Raw genomic sequence first — 10976 nt, forward strand, 5'->3', positions numbered from 1 at the left:
GGTCATTCAGCACTTGCAACCTCTGCTTCATCCTCAAACCTAGGAAGCTAGTCGTGCTCAGTAAACCCTTGAAGGCCTCCAGCTGAGTCAGTGACTTGTGGAGTCACATATATAGGGTATGTTTCCAGTTATTGTGCAATATACTGTATGTTTATTTACCCCTCTGTCTTCTTTTCCCTTTCCTGTTTTCTTGGTCTTCATGTTTCTATTGGGCACTGATATTTGCTGATACTGGTTGTACCACATGCCTCAGCCCAATATTGAAGAAAACAAAAAACCTGTGATTCAAATATTGCTTAAGGGACATGGAACTTGACCATGTGTAGAATCTGTTGAGGACACAGTTTTATCTTATATCGCTGATGTTTGTGTTGCCTCTGATTACTTCCACTTGAAACCTGTTGTAACATGGATGCAACAATGGGCCAGGAGATGAGGTTTCAGGAGTATTTGCTGGTTCAGGCAATACGAGTCTAAGAAACCATTTCCTGCCAATGATCATGATTAGCTATGCCTTAAAGGGAATTTTAGGATCTCTGACCATATATACCTGGAATATTTGTTTTGACCAAACATTTCCAAGCATGGACTGTATCATCTGATTCAATGCTGACTATTTTTTTTGGATTTGTGGCTGGGACCACCTTGCCTTTCTGATGTTTTTCATGGCAAGACTATTGCCTGTTGCTGTTGGCATGGTAGCTAAGAAGCTGTCATTTTTAGCCCTGCAGCTTGAAAAGTTGCCAATTTAATTGTTTTACAGCCTCTTCCTGCCTTGGACCTCATTCCTATTCTGTTTCCTTCTTTAGCAACTGTGTTAGCTATTTCTATATATTAAAAAGTATGCAAGTGCAAACTGGTGGTGCGGTTTTCCCAGTATTATTCCTAGCAATCCCCTACAGGGGCTGGCATTTCAAGCAAAGTTTTTAATTTCAGTTTGGTTTTGTTTTTACTGTTCGATGTTCTTGATCTAACAATTGTGTTTCCAGTCATCTGACATCCATCTGCATTAACTGGGCTTTACTTCAGTTGATTTTGAATTTGCTGTTTGATCAGTTCTGACACCCTGCTAGCTCTTGTTCACATTTTTTGCTTTGTATCTCCTGTAGCTCTCACTCTGCTAAAGCCTTGCCTTTCCCAGCATCGGGCTGTGCCTTAGCATATGTTAATATGTGCCCTCTCCAGTCTCCCATCTGCCCCATACATTTTCAAGTTTACAGTTAGTTGTTGAGACTCTTTGGCTGATGCATAGGATTTCTACATACATAATTTGTAGTGGGCAGCCTCTAAGACTATTGTGAGAGGAGTTACTGATCCACATAATATCTAATCCAGGTGTTTGCCTCTGTATCATGAATACCACGTGACCGTTGCTCAACTCTAACAGATGTGTATTTAATAACTGTGTAGTTTATCAATGTTTTTAAGTATAAGCACATGGTAGTGTATTGTTCTGTTCACTTGAAATACTGTGTGTCTTTGATTACCAGTTGCACATATTGATCCTTGGAACTATAGGTTTATTAATGTGATAAGGATATTAGGGTGTATTGCCAAGAGACTTTTCAAAGCTAAGTCCACATCCTAAACCTGATTGCTGTTGGGGCTGGTGAATCTGTATTGTGAGCAAAGCTCTATAAGAGTGCAAGTGAGCACAGAGCTGACCAACCTTACCGTGGATGGGATCTGCACAGCATGCCATGCCATCACCAGAGGTCCATCTGGAGCTATGCCATCTCAGGGTTCCCAGCAGCAGAAGGGATATAAGCATTTATAACTTGCTATCACCTTTCCTGGGGCATTAATAAAATAACTATTTTTCTGGATTGTGTTTGTGCCTTTCTTGTTGGGAACGAGAAAACTGACACCTCCTGATACAAAATAGTCATTTGCTTTTGAAAGAAAATGCTGTTGACATGAAAACTTTGATATGAAACTGGCATGAAAGTAGAATGTCACTGTCTTGACAGAGAAGACTATTAATGCAGTGAGGTAGCAAAAAGGAGTTAATGCATATGTGGTAACACACTAGCATAAAATAAAGTAATCCCTGAAGAGAGAAAAGAAGGAGACAAACTATTTATCATAGAATCATTATGGTTGGAAAGACCTCTAAGATCATCAAGTCCAACCGTCAATCCAACACCACCATGCCTACTAAACCATGTCCTGAAGTGCCACATCTACACATTCTTTGAACACCTTCAGGGATGATGACTCCACCACTTTCCTGGGTAGCCAGTCCCAATGCTTGACCACTCTTTCAGTAACGAAATTTTTCCTAGTATCCAATCTACACCTCCCCTGATGCAACTTGAGGCCATTTCTTTTCGTCTTATCGCAAGTTACTTGGGAGAAGAGACCAACACCCACCTTACTACAACCTCCTTTCAGGTCATTGTAGAGAGCAATAAAGTCTCCCCTCAGCCTCCTCTTCTCGAGACCAAACAATCCCAGTTGCTTCAGCCACTCCTCATAAGACTTGTGTGGCAGACAGATGAGTAGACATTTGCCTTAAATGTTTCTTGGTGCAGAAGATGCAAGCTTTGCTGTACATGTTGCAAACTTTGCAAGAGACTCACGTGCATCGTAGGCGTTATAACCACAAGCAAGTCAGTTTCTGGCACTGCAGAAGCAGGACTGAGAATGGTATTTTGTAGTTTTGATGCAATAACTAACGGCGCAACCACAAGCAAGAATTTTATGGGTTTAATGCCTGTCAACAACTAACTGCGTATGTGCAGGGCGCTAGATCATAAGCGTTGAGGAGGGTCTCATCTGATGCAACCCCACAAAATAGTCTCCCTGTGACCACCCAGGATACACTGAAGCTGCATTGAACCAGACCAAGCCTACCCTTGCGTGGCATCACGCCCACCATGCATATGCATGAAGTTTCTTGGAACTGGGAGGAGATGTTGGGACTTGGACTGTATAAAAATGGTACCATCAGAGGCTAGGGTGGGATCCCCACCACCAAGACACCCAGAGCAAGAAGGATCAGTGGGACACTGCTGGATCCACGGGTGGTAATATGTTCTCTCCTTCTCTCTCTCTCTCTCTCTCTCTCTCAGGACTAGATCTAAATAAGAACGTGTGGCACAGGACTTGTTTATCCAGTGCAATTATCCAGTTAAATAGGTGCCATTGTGTTATTGTGTCTAACCACATGCCTTCTATTTTGTATTAATAAATCATGAAACTGTTTGGTTGGTGTCATTTCACCTTCATTCAGTCCAAGGGAATCATGAACTTGGTCATTGGTCCCAACGGGAGGGACGTCATCCTATATAGCTCCTTTTGAGTCATGACAGCTTGTTCTTCAGACCCTTCACCAGCTTCGTTGCCCTTCTCTGGATGTGCTCCAATAACTCCATGTCCTTCTTGTACTGAGGGGCCCAAAACTGTACACAGTATTTGAGGTCCAGCCTTACCAGTGCCAACTACAGGGGAACAATCACTTCCCTACTGCTGGCCACACTGTTTGTGATGCAAGCCAGAATGCTGTTGGCCTTCTTGACCACCTGGGCACACTGCTGGCTCATGTTCAGCTGGCTGTCTGTGAGCATCCTCAGGTCCCTTTCTGCTGGGCAGCTTTCCAGCTGCTCTTCTCCAAACCTGTAGTGCTGCATGGGGTTGTTGTGACCAAAGTGCAGGAATCAGCACTTGGCTTTGTTAAACCTCATAAAATTGTCCATCGGTTCATCCAGCCAGATCCCTTTGCAGAGCCTTCCTACCCTCGAGCAGATCAACACTCCTGCATGCGAGCAACGGAGGAACGTACGACAAAGACTCAATATGAGTAATAAGCGTAGTTTGATTTATTAGTCCCGGGTGCGCATATTTATATTGCTAAGATAAAATATGCCTACTAGTCATTGCGTGATTGGCTTAAGCTCTAATGGTTACATTTGCATATCCCTCCTACTTGCAGTTAGCTAACCTGGAAAGTCCCGTTAACCTGGAAAGTCCCGTACTTTTCATGTTTTCACTTTCTCAAAGTTGTTTGCGATCTTCTTCAAGGTTGCTTCGTTTACTTTCTCACAGGAAGCTTCATTACTTTCTCACAGGCGGCCTCATTATTTTCTCACAGGTGGCTTCAGTACTTTCTTACAGGTGGCTTCAGTGATGTCCTTGAGGCCTGCTGCTCACAAACATAACAATTCCATTTGGTCTGGATTGTTCACTAAGTGTCCCTGATACTCCAGGTATCCAACACCTGCCCAACTTGGTGTCATCTGCGGTCTTACTGAGGGAGCACTCAATCACCTCATCCACATCACTGATAAAGATTTTTGTCGTAGTTCAGCCCCGATCAGGACCAGACTACGCAGTCTCTCTCTCGCTCCCCCCACCCTCCGAGAGAATAGGGGGAGATGATATAAGAAAAACGGCTCAAGGTTTGAGATAAGGACAGGGAGAAATCCTTAAAGTTACCGTCACGGGCAAAACAGACTCGACTTGGGGAAAACTATTCATTTATTTCTAAAATTAGCAGGAGAATGAGACAGGGAACAAGATAACCTCCCCCCCACCCCTCCCTCTTCCCGGGCTTAACATTATCTCTACTACCTTCCCCTCCCGAGCGGCACGGGGGGGAAAAGGGAATGGGGGTCGCGGTCAGTTCATCACGCGTTGTTTTACGCCGCTGTATCATCGTCAGGGGAAGAACTCCTCGCATTCCTCCTCTGCTCCAGCGTGGGGTCCCTCCCACGGGCCACAGTCCTTCGTGAAACTGCTCCGGCGTGGGTCATCTCTTCCACGGGGTGCAGTCCCTCTAGAACAGCTGCCCCAGCGGGCCCTCCACGGGCCACAGCCTCCTTCAGGCCTCCACCTGCTCTGGCGTGGGGTCCTCCACGGGCTGCAGGTGGATCTCTGCCCCTCCGTGGACCTCCTTGGGCTGCAGGGGGACAACCCGCTCCACCATGGTCTTCACCACGAGTTGCAGAGGAATCTTGGCCAGGAGCCATATTACTCCTCCCCCTCCTTCTGAACTGACCTTGGCGTCTGCAGCCGTTCCTCACAACAGGCTGGCAGACGCCTCTCAGGATCTTTTTTACATCTCATTCACTTCTCATCTCCTCTCCACTTCTTGCAGCCGGGCCGGGCCGAGTTGGGCCCAGTCGGCTGCCCGGCGGGAGGCCAGAGGGTGAGGCCTGCAAGGCCCATGAGGCTCGCGCCTCCCCCTCTCTGCCCCCCGCTCAGCTGCTTCACATCTTCTCCCCTCTCTTTTTCCTGTTTTCCCCTACTTAAATACGTTATCGCAGAGGCGTTATCACGGGACATTCTGCTACCAATTGGCTCGGCCTTGGCCAGCAGCGGGTCCGCCCTAGGCCCGGCCGAGTCCCCTGAACAAAGGGGAGCAACTTCTAGCAGTTTCCTACAGAAGCTACCACCTTAGGCCCCCCCTCACTAACAAAACCAGAACATTTTAAACAGGACTGGCCCCAAAACTGAGCCCTCGGGAACACCACTTGTAACCGGTCACCAACTGGGTTTAAGTCTGTTCAGCACAACTCTCCAGGCTCAGCCATCCAGCAAGTTTTTAACCCGTCGAAGAGTACACCTGTCTAAGCCGTGAGCTGCCAGCTTCTCTAGGAGAATGCTGTGGGAGACGGTGTCAAAGGCTTTACTAAAGTCCAGGTAGATAACATCCACAGCCTTTCCCTCATCTACTAGGTGGGTCACCTGGTCATAGAAGGAGATCAGGTTGGTCAAGCAGGACCTCCCTTTCATGAACTCATGCTGGCTGGCCCTGATCCTCTGATTGTCCTGCACATGACTGCTGAGTGCACCCAAGATTAACTGCTCCATAATATTCCCTGGTACTGAGGTCAGGCTGACAGGCCTGTAGATGATGAGATAATGAAACAGATCATGAAACTGCCCTCCCTACAGGCAGACCAGCACTTGGCTGATGACTCATGTGGTTTGGGTGAAACGGATGTAAGGTATCAGCCTCCTTACAGCTTATGGTTTGCTTTACTCAGACACAACAATATCATTTATTTAGCAAAAACTCATTGTGCTTTATCTGTTGTAGTACCGTCATCTTGGGTTTCTGTGGTCAACTTTTTAAACAGAAATTTGCAGACTTGCCACCTGCTTCTGATAACTGTTGCAACTCAGTTACCTTCTGTGCAATAGCAGTTAAATGTACCTGCAGACCTATCACTTTGTCTTGTATTCCCTGGTTTGGTACCTGCAGAGCGTAATTATTACATTGCTGTATTTCCTATTTGACTATGCCATCTCTGAGAGCAAGTCCATGCTCTTTTCCTCTGAGAGGGGATACCCTTTTGGATGGCACAAAGCAGTTGCTGTTTGGTTTTTTTCACTTATTTTGTGTAAAGTATGATATGTATAAAAACTTTTCTCTGTGTCAGGTAGGGCTGCACCATCTGATCTCATTTTATCCGTTCAATGACTCGACCACTGCTCTTGAATTATCTTCAGGAGAACAGATGCATACTCCACCACATAACTTCTATTTTCTTTTATTTATTTCTGAATCTATTTATTATCAGCCAACACTTACAGCTGGTTTGCCCAAAGCTATCATTTTCCTTATCCAATAAGCCACCCTTCAGTCTATGTTGCTGCTAATGTAGCAAAATGAGAACGTGAAGGTGCTTTTTGTTTTAAACAATACTGATTTCACTCGCACTCATGCTTTTATGCCATCCCACTCGCAAACACTAAGAGTACCTGCCCCATCCCTGGAAACATTCAAGGCCAGGTTGGATGAGGGTCTGAGCAACCTGATCTAGTCGGGGATGTTTCTGCTTCTTGCAGGGGGGTTGGACTAGATGACTTTTGAAGGTCCCTTCCAACCCAAACCATTTTATGATATGCAAGTAATCTTGGCCAGACCACAGACTCTCTTAGTGGTCTGGCCAAGATGATATAGCAAGGAGGACAAGCAATACTAGCTGGAGAGTGGTCATCATCTTTCTCTTGACTGGGGAAAATGAACTGGTTTTTTAATGTGCCTTCCACTTTTTAAGGTACTTATGGAGTTGACAGTGATTGTAATCTTTTGTCTTTTCATCCTCTCCAACCTTTCTGAACTAACTTTGCTGATTTACTCCTCTTTGTGTCTCCCTCTCTGGGTATTTAATGGATCAAGTCCTGTTCTTTATCTTCCTGCCATGCTCTTTTCACGTCTTCACTTCTGTCCTTAATTTTCCCAGTATTCTCACTGATGTTCTGGGATCTTGGTAACAATCTGGTCTCTATGCCACCAATACTCGCCATTCTTTTAACCCTTCTGTTACTGTTTCTGCTGGTGCTTTCAGACACGTGTATTTACCAATATTAATGTTTCTGTGACAAAACTCTGCATCAATAAACCCAACCACTATATAGAAATTGGCTTTTTTTCCTCCTCTATCTAAATTGTCAGTTGCTGTGTGTGGTTCCTGCCTTTTTTCTTTTCTAATTAATGGATCCAACCACTTTCTTTCACAACAAAGAGGCAATGGTGGAGATTTCCTCTTGCTTTCCCACCTGGGATTCTCTGCCAACTAATGTGGCAGTTAATGAAACAAAACTCACTACAAGATCATACAGATAGGGAAAGTGATTTTTATTAACCTTTGTAAATCAGCGGAAACTGTTTACTCATATTTTCACCAACAGAAGTATCAGTATGTGTGTGTCCAAGTAATCTGGCCAGGATGACTTGTGTATGACACTTACTTAGGACAAGACATGCCAGTACTGAATCCTCTCTACATGTCCTAAGATCCTCTTCATCGCTGAGAAGAAACTGCTTTTGGATAGGCCTTATACAGCTTCTAAGAGTCAACAGTTACTGTGATCTTTTCCCCCCATATCTAGTTTCACTCCATGTGAGTCTTAGGCAACACTGCTGAGTCAATGCTCTGCTTTTGTTTTCCGTATCTGGTTATCTTCTGGGTCCAGGCCAGTTCCTTTAGCTTCCTGTCATCTTATCATTTCATTTTCTTGCTGTCTGGCTATTGAATGAAAACATGCTTAGGTTGCGCTGTGATCCAGGTGAACCGCCGAACTTAGGTAACAGTATATGCCGTTATTTTAGTCCTTGTTCTACTGTTTCTTCTTGTGTTTCCACTTGCCCAAGCACATTGCCACTCTCACTTCATTCAGAACAACCTGAGTATTTATGACGCAAAATGTCTGCATAAATTCCAAATAAAAGTTTTGAGTTCGGTTGCAAATTAGGATTTCAAGTTGCTTTCTTTTTGCATGTTTTTAATCACTAACATAATGTATAAAAGTTGTATAATGTATAAATTGCTAGTTTTATTTGTTGATTCTGTTGTCAAACAAGTTCTAGCTGGACTCACCATAGGAAAGCTCTTTGCTTCTGATACGTTTTGTCTGTTATTCTTTCCAGTTCTGTATCTTTTTAGTAAGAATGCTTTCAGTATAGGCTAATACACAGTCATAAAGCTTGCTAAAGCGTATTCAGTATTTGTGGACCTATCAATCGAGGATCACATAGTGTCTTAAGAGTTGAAGCTTATCAAATGCTCTAAAAGTAGGCCTACAGTTTTCTTAGCTTAACCCTCTGAAGAAATGTGTCATGCACAACACTAGGGAACTTAAAAGCATACAGAATGTTTTGTGACAAAACAAGAGCAAATGCAAGCCAATGACTATCAATCAGCTACAACAGTTCCTGTCACCATTTTTTCAGCTCCTCTCTCGGGTGTCCATGATTTTCATGTGGAAGAGTCCCAGTTACAATATAGTTTGATGGAAATACTTCATCCCAAAGCTAGTCTGGTAATGCCTGGCCTGTGCAGGGCTAGGTTCAGAGGTAACATAGATCTGCCCCATTGCTACGTACAAACCCTCTTTAATTTCACCTAAATGCTAAACAGCATGCTGTCTTACATGGGTCAGCCTGCAGCCTAGATTATTTGCAAATTGGTCTCAGAAAAAAGTCTGAGGCTGACTGGAGTACCCCAGCTCTGAAGGGTACCTCGGTCACTTAGTCATTGATTCAAATAGCCTAAGCTTGGCTGAAGCATTGGTAGAGGCTCAGCCTTTGGGATCTGTGGTCATTTAAACGTTGCAGTTACAATTTTCCTTAGGGTTTCTGTAATGGTTTGATTTGATTTCTCTCTATTCTCATTCACTCAGGGATAATTTGGGACCATGAAAATGTGTTTTAGAACATGGTATTTACAAATCAGTTGACCTAATCCTTCTGTGAAGTATAATCGGGCTTTACGACACTGAAAGTGCCTCCTCCAGAAATCATGTATTCTGTCAGATACAGAAGTACATAAACCTCTGTGCTATCCTTTTCCATGAGAGAGTTTCAATCAAGTTGGTTAATGATATTGACAAAGACGAGTAAATGGTTATTTCCCCTTCCTGTAGTTTGCAGGAACCCTGCATAAGTAATGCAAATGTCCTGGTGATGACCATGGTTCTTGTGGTATTGAAGGTGAATCTGTGTTCTCCTTTGGCTCATTAAGGCTGTGGCTTACCTCAATCAAGCCTTGGGGCACTGGAGTATTTTCTTTTGTTTTTTTTTTTCTGAGCATAAGTATTTAGTGCTTGTTTGGAGGACTTTCAGGATTATTGGCTTAAAGCCTGCCTGCAATACAGAATGCTTTATGGCCAGTACGACTAGCTTCCTTCTTTTGTATAGGGAATACTGTTGCTTCTGCAAATTCCCTGCACTTCTGTGGGGTTTTAAAATGATCCCTTATGTGCACATAGGTTATGTCATACAGTGCATTTCTGATGAGTTCTTTTATATTGTTTGACTAATCTTATGGTGTTTGCCACAGGCAAACTTAACCACAAATAATGTACTTTAACCATATAATTTGAACAAATTACAGCAGTTATAAATGATTTAGGCACAAAGTTCTGAGTAGATGAACAAGTGGAGGTGTGTGGGGAGGATATAGTGGGGTGGTTTATGTCTCTTGCCATGCAAGAAGTTTGGATGAGAGATGCCATGAGCATGGTCTGAAAGGGACCTCCTGGAATCCATGGTGACTCCTCTCTCCTCCATACCTGAGGTTAGATAAAGTTATACAGCTCTTGCCCCAGGCACTAAGCAGTACAGGAGTTTCATATTAAATTAATGACTGTTTAGAGTCACCATAAACACTCATATATTATATCAACAAAAACCATACAGTTCACGTGACCCTTTATCATTGGTTACTTAATCAATAAATATCTCTATAGCTATACTAAATTTATACTATAAAATTTTTGGTATAGACTGGCTTTTGCATGTAAACTTCTTCCTGACCATAGCTGAAGCAGTAGAAGGTGTTTTTTACTATCTGTGGCCCACTGGAATACAGCTCCATGAGTACAAAGCTAACTGATGTGGTCCGTAATCTAAAGCATGATGGACCTTGGATGTCCAAGCTAAAAAGTTTCCTCTCTCAGCTGTTTGTCAACAGCTGGAAACAACTGCAGACCTGTTGGCTCAGCAGCCTGGCTGAATCTAAACCTGACTCCTCTTGAATAAAAAAATAAATCCAGACAGTCTCACTTCCAGCACTTCCACAATATTTTTCCCAGGAAAGTACCCTCATTCTCACAAATCTATTCATTTCTAAGCAGCAGCATAAATTCTGAGCTCTCTCTCCTTTGAACATCATTTTACTCTAACTTTCTAGACACTGTAGGAAAATGTCTTTCTTGTGGGACACATTTATTTTGCAGTTAGTTCTGTCACCTTAATGTGCATTTCAGCTCTGTCTCAGCTCCATAACATCAGGGTTCTGTATATTGATTGTCCCCATGCACATTGAGGTTCCCACTTTAAAATCCACTGTAGGAAATTGGTTTAATACAGAGGAGGGTATTTACACCAGCTATAATAACATGCCAGACATAAATTAGCTAGCTATTTTAATCAGCTTCCACTGAAACTACAAGCAGCAGTGCAAGGGTGAGCCTGGCACCACATAGATAAGAGGTGAGGTGAGGTCTGGAGGAGATCTACTCCT

Source organism: Chlamydotis macqueenii, chromosome 1 (genome assembly GCF_036417535.1).
Source record: "Chlamydotis macqueenii isolate bChlMac1 chromosome 1, bChlMac1.mat, whole genome shotgun sequence".
Lineage (NCBI taxonomy): Eukaryota > Metazoa > Chordata > Aves > Otidiformes > Otididae > Chlamydotis > Chlamydotis macqueenii.